General features: G+C 35.9%; 1 long non-coding RNA gene across 1 annotated transcript; it reads left to right on the forward strand.

Annotated features, from left to right (window-relative positions):
• Positions 1–1,301: 1,301 nt before the first annotated feature.
• On the forward strand, positions 1,302–10,017 carry LOC134756788 (uncharacterized). The gene is made up of 3 exons (XR_010129963.1): positions 1,302–1,411; positions 4,428–4,625; positions 7,237–10,017. It is a non-coding gene; the product is annotated as an uncharacterized lncRNA (long non-coding RNA).
• The last annotated feature ends 4,881 nt before the right edge of the window (positions 10,018–14,898 follow it).

Here is a 14,898-nt window from a genome sequence, read left to right on the forward strand (position 1 = left end):
CAGAAACAGCAGCCTGAAGGCTATTTTAATAGTTCTGTCAAACATTACCAACAATCTGAACTAGACAACCTTATAAAATAAATAATATTTTAGACTCCATTTTACGGATGAAAAAAATCAAGGCGCAGAGGAGTAAAGTAACTTGTCCAGCACTGCACAGCTGGTAAACAGGGGAGTCAGGGTTCAAACCCAGGTGGTCAGACTGTAATGCCTCCTGCACAGGTCACTTCTCTGCCAGGTTGGATGATAATCATGACAGGTGAAACAAGGTAGGTAGTTAGAGAGCCTTAAGTTCAGACTACAGAATCGAGGGTGCTCCCTCCCATTAAACATCACATGGATCACAGAGTAGAGACATGGCAGCTAGAGAATCAGGGAGTTCCGTTTCAGACATGTGGTCCAGAAGGTCTTTGAGAGGCAGGCCCAGATGCCAGAGAGCTATTGAAAATGCCAAGGCTAGGCTCAGGAGAGTAGGGGCAGGAGAAAATCAACTGGCCATGGAAGATCACCACTACATAGACACCCTCCCACCCAAGACACTCATCCTGAAGATGCAGAACCTGAGGCTATGGAGAGGCAGCTCAGAAGACAGTCCTCTGGAGCCAAAACCACTTTCAAATTCTGGGCTTCCATGTGTGTTCTGGATTAAGCTTCTTTACTTTTCAAATCGGAGGGTTTTTTTCATTTATAAGATTGAGACTGTAGAGTAGTACATCACTTACCACTTGTAAAGACAAAAATTAATATATATCTTAAGTTCCTAGTACATTGCTTACCAAAAGTAAGTGCTTGATAAATGATACATAATGATTATTATCATTACTGTTATCATTTCAGAGATTTGTCAAAAATGAGGCTCTAGTGTAGGTGTAACACTCTGGGCTCCCAGCCCAATTACTTTCTTGGCAATTTTTTTCCATAAAATGTTCTTAATTACCTGGAATTATCACTAACTTTTCAACCGAGGAAAAGAAAAAAAGAAGCCCCTTTTGAGGAACATGAATTAGCATTTTTTTAAAATCTATTCTCTATTAGCCAAAAAGAATAACCTAGAGAAATCAGATTACAATTAGATATACATGTATACAATAAAATACAAAACATTGCTCGGAAACAAATCGAGTGACACATTTTCCTGGAGTCTGAAATGACCCAGACGAATCTGTGGTGTGACTCATTGCATGTAAAGAAGAATCAGGCAGTGATTCTGTCAAGTGTGATAGAAAGGACCTTCTCAGCCATGGTCATCTTGCCCAGGATTTTCCATGGTGACATTATCTGTGGTCACAATGGGTACATCCCCCAAGAAGGATGGTCTTCCAGGAGTCACTGAAAATTTCAAGAAGTGAAAATCCAACAGAAAATATTTGAACCCAGGAATAAAATAGAAGCCTGGAAGATGGAAGGATATGTAAGCATTTATTTGTCACTTTGTCATTCCTCGTTTAGATGTATTTTTCTTGGGGATTCAATGTGGTCAGTAAGAATACAGTTATACAGTCAAAAACTTTGGGACTGAAAAATTACAGTAGAGAAGACTTTCTAGTAAAATGACTTCAGTTCACATCACTGATATACACACACACATGCACGCACACACACAGGTCAAAACACAAACACACAAGAAAAAAAGACATTGGAAATAAATTAAATTTACTGTTTAATTTGATTGCCTTTAAGATAATACATTTGGTAAGGATGTGAATATAAGCAATGTGGAAAAAATAAAATAAACGAAGAGGAAGCAGTGCCAACCTCATCCATTAGAAATAAGGGGAGATGTTTCAAGGTAAAATTCCTCCTGCACTAAGGATTCTTGGTCTTTTGAGTTCAGTTCTCTGAACAGGGCTGCAGAGCCTCAGACTCCGCTAGTTCTCCCTCCTTTCAAGCCCCTATCTCTGCCCCTGCTTATCTGAATATATAGGCCTGCCCTTTGCTCAGATTTATGGGTCCAGCAAGGGCTGTGTGTATTTACAGTGTTCTGACCTGAAGACCCCAGGCTGAAGGAGAAGAGGAGGAAACTGGGACCCATTCCATAAACAGAGACAGATCTGAGGGGGAGGTAAAAGGCTTTGCTAGCACTTAACATTTTTAACTATTTGGCCAAAGCTTACGAATTACCGATTAGATTAGAGTACAAGAAAAATGAAAGACGTCGGTGGAGATATGGAGAGAGTAAATTGTATATTTTTGCTCTAGGCTAGTTGCTTGGAGGCTCTGGGTTTGGGGGTGGGGGTGTGGTTAAATTTAATATGAAAGGTCAGAAAGAAAATTGATAAGTCAGTTACAGAGGGAGTTATAAAATGCTTTGGGAAGACAAAAATGAGGATATAAACAACATTTAATAAGTTGGAAAATTTCTCCAACCACAAGTTAAGCTCCTTGTGTGAAGCAAGATTCGTTGCATTTTTTAAACTGTAATTGGTTATAGAAGAAAAATCCCCTGCTCTATGTTTAAATGAGAACACATTGCCATAGATGACCAAAAGCCAATAATTACAAGTTTAAATATTTTTCTAGAGCCTGGTGACCCACTTGAAAGCATCTGTTTTCAAACAGGGCTGCTTTGTAAATGGGCCACCAGTATGTAAAGCAACCGGTCCATCTGTAAGGTGCATGCACTAGTTCAAATGGGAAATAAAAAGCACTTACATCTTGAGCAGTGCTTAGCACCCCAAAATGAATCCGTCTTCCTCAGGGCCATATGTTTGTGTACCAGCAAAATGTGAAAGCACCACTTTTATTTGGAGCCATTCTCAAATGATCTACTTGCTGGAAAAACTTGAGTTCATGTGGGAAAACCCTTACCTACCAACTGACTACATCAGAAATAATCTAGCATCATATGTAAAGTCTACAATATTCAACAGAGAACTCAAAAACAAAGCAACTAGGATAAGACAGTAAGTGAATCCTCCACAAATCAATTTACATTACAATGGAGCAAAAACGTGTAATATACACGGCTGAGGCTGTGATTAGAAAATTTGTGAAATATCATCAAATTGCTTCTTTTTACTCATTTTAATATAAAGCAACTGTGTTCCCATGATGTCATCTGTTAAAGCTATAATGATCTGCTATGGTGATGATATTGTGTGACTGGAACATTTTGTTTCAACTAAAATATGTTGTGGATAATAAAGAGTGTTATTACAGTCCATTCTAAGTGGACCTGTGTGACTCAGATTGAATTAATAATTGCATGAGAAAATACATGTGCTTCACATTGTGTTTGGCACTTTAGAAATGTTAACCTGTTTATTTATATTATTATTAAAGTCATTTGTCAGAAAATCGAAAGTAAAATTAATTCTATAACTGAACTTTTAAAAAATTTATAATACAAAAAGCATATAAATGCATTTTCTTTTCCATTTATGTGTGCTATTTTATGCAGAAAATTAAACATAAAATTCTGAGCAGTCAAGTTAAAGAAGGCATTTGATTATTACATCAGTATAAGCTGACTATGGAACAGTGGAAACTTGGGCAAAAAATGATGAATGGGAAAGAGCTATCCTAACAAGGTTGCATTTCTAAAGTAAAATGAAATATGTGACATAGTATTCTAGAAAACTAATATCTTTACTGCTATCTCTTTTGAACTTTTCCTCTAAAATAGTAAAACTTCTGCTTTGTAAATAATGCATGCTCAAAACAGATGCAACGGCATGCAGACTGTTTAGAAGAATTTTTGGAGCTATTACAGCGTAGCTAAAATGCTTCCCTGTGTCATTTCTGTTGAGATCCATTTGCCAGTGAAATAATTTTTTTTTCTAATATGGTGTGGATCATAGCAGCAATGGGTTCAGATGTAACCATTTCAGAGCAGAGGCCTAGCTCAGTATGCCAGAAAAAAAAAGAAAAAAGAAAAAAGAAAAGAAAAGAAAAAAAAAAAAAGCACCACAAAGAACATTGAGATGAATGGCTCTATTTTATGAGCCATAAAAGTTTTATTCATCTTGACACTGAAACAGGTTTAGGCAGTGAGTTGACACGCCTTAAATAAATAAGTGGAATTAATTCCCCAGCCCTTGAAACAATAGCAGCATGCATGTAGCACGGAGAAATGCCCCATTGTTTCCCTGTGGCTGCCTGATATTGATATTATTTGTGTTTTTCTGTGCTGCTTCCTCAGGGGCCTGGTTGATCCACTTCAGATTCATCCCCTGTTTTATTAGAGGTTGAAAAAGGTTCAAGACCTGGTTGTACCACAGCTCCCACCGACAGCTAAGGAACCAGTTTGGCGTCTGGTTTGTCTGTTGTTTTACTGCTGACCTTCAAATCAACTTTAACCCCTGACCTCTGGAGGCATCTATCATGACAAGAGGCTGTTTAACACAAATGGTGCCCATTTATAGGGGAAGAGACTCTGAAGATTTCCTTTTTATGAAGAATTTAGTTTTTCACCCCTCTTTTCTCAGTCACCACAGGTGAAATCCCTCTCAGCAGCTGGCTTATGAAATAATGTGAAGGGAGGCCTTAATGAGCAGAACGCACCCTCAGCTGGAGATAAATATATGCAAATGAGATGCACAAACAAAGGAGCCTGGACAGAGAAATATCTGCAATTCCAGCAAAATGCTGCCTGCAGCTCGAAGATGAACAGCTTTGATAAAATGGTAACAAAAAGCACCTTTTTATCCTCCAGCGTGTTTTACATTGCAATAGACCATTGTCGTTGCAACCCAGTGGAGCATGCAGAGGTTTTCTGCACTGTTTCAGAAAACTGTTTAAACATTTGTTTTAAGGCATTCATGAAATATAATCAATGAACTGCTTCTTTGTTGTTGTGATTTTTTTTTTTTTTTCCTGAGTGTGTTTTAGATGTTACTGTAGTTATTTTACCTGTTGGTCTTTTCGTGGTTTAATGTTGCTGGCTTGCTGTGCTAGTTCATGTTTTGGTGACTGTTTCTTCCACTAGTAAGAATGATTTTTTTTTTTTTAACATATCAATGGAAAGAGATTTCAAGTTAATAACTAGTAAGAATCAGCTTTGAGCAGCACCCGAACAACTCGTTTTAATGATGGCAATCAAGTGTGAGAGCTAATTCAGAGACAGGCATGTTAACATGCTGATTTTAATAAGCTTTAAAAAGGCAATCTCTAACTTTTAAAAGTCTCTTTTTAATTTAATTGTTCTTGGTTCATATGATGCCAAAACAAACAAAACCATTAAAATATGTTTTCAATATGTATCTACGGTGTTATCTGATGATGTTCTAAATTAGCATCATGTTGGTAAAATAATGATTTGATAAGCTTTAAAAATGGAAAAGCTGGAATTATTGACCTAGTTAGAGGAAAAAGCAACATTTTTTCCTAAAAATGAACAAAGCCCCAGCCCCAAGATCTCAAACCAGAGAAAGGCTGGGCTCACGACATGTAAATTGCTGCTTTTGAGCATGTGTATTATGTTTAAGTGAATTGTCAAAGCAGCTAAGGTGAGAGAAGAAACACTATGCGCTTCACATGTGTCAAAATACTATCACTCTAAAAGCTCAGCAATATTTGGTTCTTTCATTTATAACGCAACCCTAGCATTCTGCAGCAAGAGATGTACAAGGACCTTTACATTTCCTTTACCTAAATTATTTCATCTTGGTAGCTAGGATTGGAGTGGAGACATTCTTCTGAGTACTGTGTAGCTTTCACATTTTATGTGCATTTCATCAGGCAAATGTCAAATTTGCTAATAACAAGAAAATCTCCTCATTTTTAATCATGCCACTCCTGTTGCATGGGGTGGGGTGTGGGGTGGGGGATGGACGCAAGCAGGGGGCGGAGGAGGAAGCGTAAAAGCATTGAGCAGTCTGACCAAAGAGAAGAAGGAGAAAAATGCTGTTTGGATTTTTAAATGACACATGCTTGGTTATCTCAATGCCTGTATCAGTGCGTCATTAAATTCAGAATTTCAGGAGTTAATAGAAAGTTGGTTATATTAGGGATGCTTTTTCAAGCCCAGCTTCGAAGCAGCATAATTATGTTCAACTGCTGTTGTTTGGAAAGGGCAAACAGCATCTTAGGCACAGAACAATGAAATTACAGCTGAGATTTAGGTTAGCAAAAGCCGTCTTCTCTAGGCTTTTATGATTCATTATTTCCCATTAAATACAGTATTAGAAGTGTACACTAGATAGCTCATGGTTGCTGCTCTCGGAGCACATTATCTATATTACACAGGTCTGGGGAGCAGAATTAGAAAACTTTGGGGGAATGAGCAATATGTGTTTGCTGATAGAAGTACCATATGGCTCATCTTCTTCAATTGCTTTCATTGCGACTCTGATGCTGGAGAAATTAAAGTTTTATTTGATGTGGCACAGCTTAATGAACTGTCTTCTGTTAGGAAAATTGAATATGTTTCCTGTTATTTGAGCACAGAGCCTCCATGGTTTGGCTGATGAGGGATGCATTATGTATTGTTTATTTAGCATTTTGAAAACAAAAGCAAGATATTGAAGGTAAAATTGATTACTGCTGGATCGCATTATATAATCAAGTTTTCTCCCTTTAAATTTCCCTTTACAATCGTTTTGTAATGTTTTAATGTGAGATTGTTCCAGCTTTTTGTTTTTCAAAGGTACACAGAACTTGGTTTTATTAAAATACCTTTATTTGTAAACGAGCCACATGAAACTGTGAAGCCAGTATTGCTACATTTATAAAGTTCTAAGAACGATGTTTGGAAAAAAGAAAATAATTCAATTTATATGCATCTAATTGCAAAACTTCTAGTGAACCCCCAATCAGTTCTGAGAGAATCTAATGTTTGGCTAGTTGAAAGGGGGATGTCATTTTCTTTTGTTTGAAATAGACCACTTAAGAACATGCTGGGGTGGGGCCATAAGATAAGGAAGACACTTTTAATATTCAGAAATACAAACCTAAAAATATCATTTTAAAATTTTGAGTTAGTCATCAGTGAATAAGAAGCTGTATTCGACCTGCAGATTAAAGAAAATAAAGTGTAGATCTCATGAATTTAAATTTTTAGTGAATAAATAGGATTACAATATGCTTACATGCTGAGAAAACTGGGATGTCAACCCGTGTGAATGTTCTCTACTCCCTGAAGAATCTATGAGAGAATATATTTAAAATTTTGTTTAATTTCCTTGTTTTTGTTCTGGTTCTGATTGTTTTTGAAAAATAAGAAATCTAAATAATCTCTAAAAAGACTAAATGTAAAATCATCTTATAATCACTACATTTCTTTCTTTCATTTTTCAGTGAGAAATATTACCACGTGTGCTGATGCCTCAGACACACCAATCTGCAACAAGCAACTAGGATAAAAAATAGTTAAAAGTGAATCAACATTTATCTGGAATATACAGTCCTGACCCCCTTACGCACTCCCCCCCACCCCCCTCCCCGCAACACACAAAGTCATTTGTCTTCTATGTCCTGTGATGTTTTGAGGATTCTGGCAAATATGGCAGTTAAACAAACTTCTAGCACAATCTAAATACAGTCTGTTCAAGAGAGGCTTCCAATGTTTATAGACCATAAGTAAAGAAAAAAAAAATCTGGTATTTAACCAAGAATAGTGCTCTTGAAAATGTCTCAGAACAAAGTGTTTAAGCAAAACTTTGGCCATAGATATTCTCCATTCCTCATTCTTTGCTGATTTTTTTTTCAATGAGGACTTTTTATATGCCATCATTTTGCTTCTTCTTCTTCTTCTTCTTTTTTTTTTTTTTGAAATTAACAAACTAATTTTAAAAATCAACACCTGACTGGGGACCTGGTCATACAAACTTCCTTTAGATACAGTTGAGAAGAAAACATCACATTTTTATGAAGCCCCTCTCCTGACAGGGGACTGGAGGAGGAACACCATTATGCATTGTTATCAGCGTGGTGTAATTTGACTGTTGACAAAGTATCCGTGGCAGTGCGAATGAGCGCAGTTAGAAGTGTGGCGGATTGTAATCAAGAAGATGCTTAGCTGTGCAACACTGCATCTTGAACAGATTTGAATCAACATTGCCTTAAGGGGACACACACACATACCAAAAGAAAAAAAAATCCATTAATTTTTAGAGGGAAAATTAGAGTGGCACTTGATGAAGTGAAATTTGACATGCGTTAATTGGTGTGCAGCTCTCCTAATTAGAGATTTTCAAATTCTTTTACTGCTGTCACCATGATGGCACATTGTCTTGCTGGACAAATACTAAAATTGCAAATTGGCTTGATCAGGAAGTTTTACGTATGAAGATAACACTGTATCCTCTAGTCCACTTCCAAAAGGTGGACAGCTGGAGAGCAAAGATGACTTTCAGCTTTACCTTCACCCCAGATTTAAAAAAAAAAAGGATTATTAAAATAGTTTCATTATAAGACTTAATGTAAAGGAAGCAGGTGCTGATACAATTTTCTTAAACAGATGGAAACGTTTCTTTGATACTCATGCTTCTGCTTCATATGAAATATTTCAGGTAGAAAAAGAAAGCCAGTGAAATGCTACATTATATATATACACTCTCATATTTCTCCTTATATTCTTCAGAAATTGGAGTTAGGTGGATTTTTTGAAAGCTCATGTCACATTTTTCCCTGCTCTGAGATCTAAGGCACTCCAGTTCCCCTTCTTGTCTTAAAGTAATTATACTGATGTTTGGCCTCCAGGATGGCACCAAATATGATACCACAATAATTTTGGTTTCCTTTTTCCAACTCCTCTTGTCTAGCCCTTGAACCTCTCTTAATTCATTAACATATTGAATTTTTTCAATTTTCCGTTTTCTTGCAATAACAATATTAATGCCGGGGTGAAAGCTTGATTGGAGCTAAATTACTTGTTACCTGCTGGCATTTATTTATATGGCATTGAATTATAAAGCTTTGCTATTGTCATGCCTTGGGCGAATTGTTTATGACACCAGTAATAGGAGTAATTGTTATTGTTGAAATTACCTGTCAGCTACCCATAGCAGTGGCCCTTGTCCCACTGACAAATAGTGACAAGGGAGAGGTATCCTCCATGCGTCCCCCTGATGGCTTCTCCTCTGATAATAAGAAGTGCAGGGCCTCTGATAATTTGCCTGTCACTGTTGAGTGCAGCTCAGAGAGAGTTGGCCAAATTGTTGTCATTCACTTTGACAAAGACAGCAAAATGCTCCCGTGCAAGAGGAGGATTATCAAAATAAATGAAATAGCTTACACCCCCTTTGTTTGGCTCAAGAATTGCCTGGCTTTGTATGAGGTTGTGAAATCAAGGTCCAGTTCTTATCGATGTGCCTCTGCTCATTCTAAGATGAGGATCCCAGGGAAGGAAAGGCACCTTAGAAGACTCGCCATTTTGCAGCTTGCATCGGCTAGTAAAAAATTATATTCAAATGTAAAGGGAAAGTCAGTAAAATTGTAATGAGTCTAATATGTCATTAAATACATTAATTTAAAACACATCTAAAATTTACACCTTTTGTTTCCTGCCTTCCATTTGTCCCTCTGATTCTTTTTTGGCCCACACAGACATTCAAATTCAATAAGCATTCAAAAATGCACAGGTTTCTTATTTGCAATCAAGTTTTCTTTGAAAGTTTAGAAATCTCCATCTCTGACTCTTACAGCTTTAAAAGATTATCTAGTTGGATTTAGGATTATTATTTCAGATGGTTGGTTCCTTTCCATACATTACCTTTTATTTCTATACTATCTTCATGAGTAAAGAGATAAATGAAACATAGTTCCAGGTATGAAGCATCAATTATCACAGGCTTACAGAGGAAGCAAAATGGGCCTGTTATTGCCAGAGTGCAAATATTAATGTAAACCTTTGCATTTTAAAATCCCTTGGTTGCAGCCTGTGAACCTGTCATAGATTGGGAAAGGGACAAGGAGCAGCAGGGATGGTGTCGCGGAGTGCCCCTGTCTGAAAGAAATGAGCTTGAAACGAATGAAACCTTTGCTCTTGTAAAAACCAGAATCATTCCCACCTTTCCACAAAAGGCATGATTTCATGGTAGGAAAATTCTTATTTTTAAGGTGCCTGGGAGGCTATTACTCATATATCTTCTTGACAAATACTTCCTGTTATAAGAACTTGAAAAGAAAAGGAAAAAATAACTAGGATAAATGTAAAATATTGGCTCCATATAGGATAGTAATCAGCTGTTTATTGGTCTCTACTAGACAAGTAATGACCAACCACAGTGTTAAGTACCAGCAACATTGCCTTGGGCCCTTGCCTCCCAACACCAGCCATTATCTGATTAGAGAACCTCCAAAGAAGTCACTATTGCATAATTTTATGGGTCTTAACAGCGCAGGTTGGCTGGCAGAAAAACTACCTAGGAGGGTTGATAAAGCAACAGTGAAACATGATTTTATTTACTTCACTTACACCTTGGTCTCTGAAAGAGTACCTGAGTATCTCAGATGCTGGTGGCTACACAAGAAACCTAAAATCAATTCAAATAGGAATTGCGTGGGACATGGGGGAGGTGGAGGAGGGGGACAAGAAAAGTAAAATTATCTGTCTCTTAAAGCTTTTCATGGACTGCATAGTTTGAAGTAGTGAACAACATTGTTATAGGCATCTCGATCCTTTCTTAGGTGTTATGTATTTAAAGCAGGTAAATAGTGTTTTAGCAGTGCTAAAACCATACATGCAATATGATTACAGGAATAAAATGTGTTTCTAATCCTTAATGATAATGTATTCTTCTAAAGACAACCACTGCATGGTTAACTATGTTGAATGTCCCTGATTAACAAGTGGAAGGCAGTGACACAATTAAGAGGTTATCTGTAGTAATAAAAATGCTCAAACCTGTCTTGGAATGTGATCCCTTTAACAGATAATTTTTAAGAATGCATGTCCTTGCTTTCTCTGTGGAGACACACGTTAGTGATCCCAGGAGGGGAAATAAACATACGTTTTTAAATGAAGATATTTAAAATGTACCCCATATTTCAGCATGTTGCTGTAACCTGGTCTTTTTTATGTTCCTCCTATAAAACCTAAATTAAGCCTCTTAGGAGTGGTTTTGCTGCAGGTTTCAACTAAAAACACAATACATTTTAAATGGTTCCAGTACTTGAGTGCACTTTAACATGTAATCACTAATGTGCATTCTCTTCCTCTCTCTTCCAAGCACCAGTCCTTCTAAAAGGATGAGACTTCTTTAAAATTTAGCTTCATTTGAAATGTAAACTTTTAACAAATAGTAATTGCTTCTGTAGCTCTATTGATGAAGTGACTGGCAGCAAATCTTTTCTTTCTTTTTTTCCCCTCTCTCTCTGTAACATTTTGAAATACCCATCAGTGTCAAAGAAAACTGCACACGCCTCCTTTGGTGCTCTAAATAAGGCTCAGCAATGTTAAGAAAAATGTCAGAAAAAGCTCAGTGGATTAAAGGAACATTTCTGCATCATGTCAAGGAGGATGGCAGGGCAGACTGGTCTGCATAATTTTGAAAGATATTTTTTGTAAAACGCTTACTGTTATGAACCAAATGAAATTTTATTTGGAAAGATTTGATATTGTATTTGATAACATATAACCTTCAGTTGTTTTTCTAAATCTTGTTATTTTTTAAATATGTCTTTGGTATGTATTCTTTACATTAGAACTATAATACACTCATTTTTTGGTAGAATGTTCCTGTACCCGGGTGCAGCGTTAAAATACATTTCAGACTCTTTCATGCATTTTTCTTTTCTTTCTAAAATTCTTGGAATGTTCACTCAGCGGAAGCAGTGAAAATGCTCAGCTCTTCCACATGCAAATTTATTGAACTAGTCAGTCATTTTTCCCCTTAAATAAAATGTGCATATAGTTTTGGAGATTTTCAAAAAATAAATCATTTACATGCATTTGTGTATTAAAAATAAATTGCTGGTATGATGTTTTTAGTTTGTTTTGTTCTATTTTACTAAAGAATATGCAATAGTCACAAAATAGTGCAACGACAGTAAAATATTCCACAGTATTATAACTACGTAATTAAAACAACGTCAGAAAACACCTTACAAATTTAATACTAGATACCACCAGAAATGGCAAGATTAGTTTTACAGAAACAAGGTAAATCTCAGCTGATTTTAAATATAAACTTTTCCAAAACAGGTTAAAAATGAATTTAGACAAATTTGGCTCTTAACCTTTAAAGATTTCCTGCCCGCTTCTGTATGTCCTTTATTACATTAATTTTTTATTTAAATTACACCATTAACTGGATATGAATTTATCAAGAATACATGTATTGATTTATAAAACAGTACCATTAATTATTATAATAGCTAGATGTAGCTGATATTACAAAGCCATTTAAAGGTTTTTAATATAACTTGGACATACATAGATAGATAGACATTACGGACAAGACTACAATTTAAACTGGCTACCAGCAGTTAATGAAATCCTTGATTTATATTCTAGTTTAGAGATTGATTATATTGTTGCTTTGTAAAACCATTTATATTATGCCATTTTTCAAAGGATGTCTCAATAAAAAAAGCTAAATAAAATATTCAGTCAATTCCCAAAGCAGATTTTGTTTTCTATATTTTAAATGCTGGTGAAAATAATTGATTGTGTGTGTTCCAAGCTTTGTCATTTCCATTCCAGAGGTGGCTTTCCTGATGGGAGCCTCGTTTGCATATGCACACTTTCGCACACTTTTGATCCTTGCAGAAACAAATCGCTTTTCTTTATTTCATTATGCCTCCCACCCCCAGTAACAAACCCATGTATATTTCACAGACCCCGACTATCAGGACACATAAGTCTTTCTGGCATCTTTTATGTTATGCAATTTTTTCTTAAGGTTGTGGAAAACTGGGACTTACCCCAAAGCCGCAAAGCAGGCAATCACGAAGAGTATTTGGGTAAGAATGCAATCTGAAGAGGAAAAAAAGAAAAATGAGGAAGAATATCAGCAAATAACAGTAAAACTTTCAAATTACTTTTCAAATGGTAATTAGCCAGCAAATAGATTGAAATTTAAATTCTTTTCACATTGTACTTGGTTTGGGTCTCCCAGTCTCTTTATTTATATCACTTTTCCTTGCCTGGCAACATATGTTACCGATTTATTATAGTATTTTTACTGTTAGCAGACAAATCTGAAGGCTAGCTGAGAAGGCTAGCTTCATCTGATGACTTTAACAACAACTGCAGGGCATCCTTGAGGGTGAGCCAATAGGCTCTTTTGAAGCTATAATACTATTAACCATTTTGATGCTGAAATACTTCTCATAGCCAAAATTGGCTCTGTCTTTTCATGGGCACTCCAGTTTCTACACATAAGAAAGTTAATGTAAATGATTTGTTTTGTAAATATTTCAATAGCCTTCTAAGCACTTTCTTCCATGTGTCTTAAGTTCCCTAAAAGCCATTGGTTTGTTTATTTCCCCTTCTTTTACAGACACTGAAATCTGTGGCACACATTCATAAGTAAACAGCTATCAAACATCAGGTTAAGTTGTCACGTCCCCCTCCCCCATGCCATTAATTCTCTGCTATGCTATTAAAAGAAACAAACATCCTTTAGAATTTAAATGATCATGTTTCTCTGGTATATGTACAGCCTAGAAAAGTAAGTTCAAGCAAGATTCTTCTTGGCTAAGAATCTGAAATTACTTTCCAAATTAGAGACACCATTAAAATCAAGACCATTTTAATAGATACGTGACCCTAGCTAAAGGTTTATGCCTTTTAATATGTCCATGTGAAAACGTCTGTTTTAGAATTTTATTTGTTGACTAAAATACTCATTTTAAAGTTAACAAACTTCCATTTTTATGATTTCTAATGTACGTCAGTCCAAATTATCTTGTCGTTTTAATTTAAAATTTTTAGCAACAATTTCTCAATTTAAGTGTCTATGTGGGATTCATTTACAATTTCAGGTACATTTCATAAAACCTCCTTTGAGCATTCATGACTTGAAAATTTAGAAATTAAATCCCAATTACTGGAAGCCAGTATTTCTTGTCTAAAGGGTCTGGCTCAGCAACTAAAATTTAATGTAATTTCGATATTGGGAATTCAACCAATAAAAAACAGATATTCAGTGCAGTACTGGGGGTTCTGACTGTCAAAAATGTCCATTTTTAGGACCTGAAATACACTCTGGACCGCTGGGATCCAGAAGGCACTAAGAGACCATTCAATATGTCCATCCAAACATATCTAACATGAGAGATTCTGTCTACAAATCATAATAATGCCACAGCTCTCCAACGTATTTAAGAATACACAATCATATCTGGTTTTAAGACATTTGCATATAAAATTTGACTTCAAAAAAAGTGGTGAAATAACTACATCAATGCAATCATTCATCTGATTCTCATTTTTATGCAAAGTTCTCAGGTCTTTATCATTTACACTTCAATATACTTTAACAACTCTTATTTTAGTATTTATGACAACGGCCCCACCCACTGCACCAAAAGAATAATAATAATGAGTAAATGTTATATTCAGAAATATATAGTTGTATAGTTTCATCCTAGTCTAATTAACGATACTATTTAAGTTGGCCGATAGTTTATATCTGTTATCAGATACTTACAATATGTATTTCTTTTTTGTCCCAGCGTGGCATTGTATGGTGACTGTGGGTAATTTTAGGTCAGAAGTAATTATGATCAAAAGGATTTCAGCTTCAGAAAATGAGGCCAACTTTTTGAAGGCATAAATGCACTCCATTCCAAAAGTGATTATATGTCGGGTTATGAATTCCCAAGTGACTCAGTGCTAGTCCTGTCATTCTAAATGCCCTAATTAAGACAAGTTAGTTTTTAAATATTATTCTTCTTCGAAAGATGGAGACAATAAGGTTGGAGGGCCAAGAGTTTTCTTTGTCCTCAAAAACATATGTTTTTGAACCAAAATCTAATCTCCAGCAGAGTTTGATCAGCATATTTAGAAGC

The sequence above is a fragment of the Gorilla gorilla genome, chromosome 12 (assembly GCF_029281585.2).
Source record: "Gorilla gorilla gorilla isolate KB3781 chromosome 12, NHGRI_mGorGor1-v2.1_pri, whole genome shotgun sequence".
In the NCBI taxonomy this organism is placed as follows: Eukaryota; Metazoa; Chordata; class Mammalia; order Primates; family Hominidae; genus Gorilla; species Gorilla gorilla.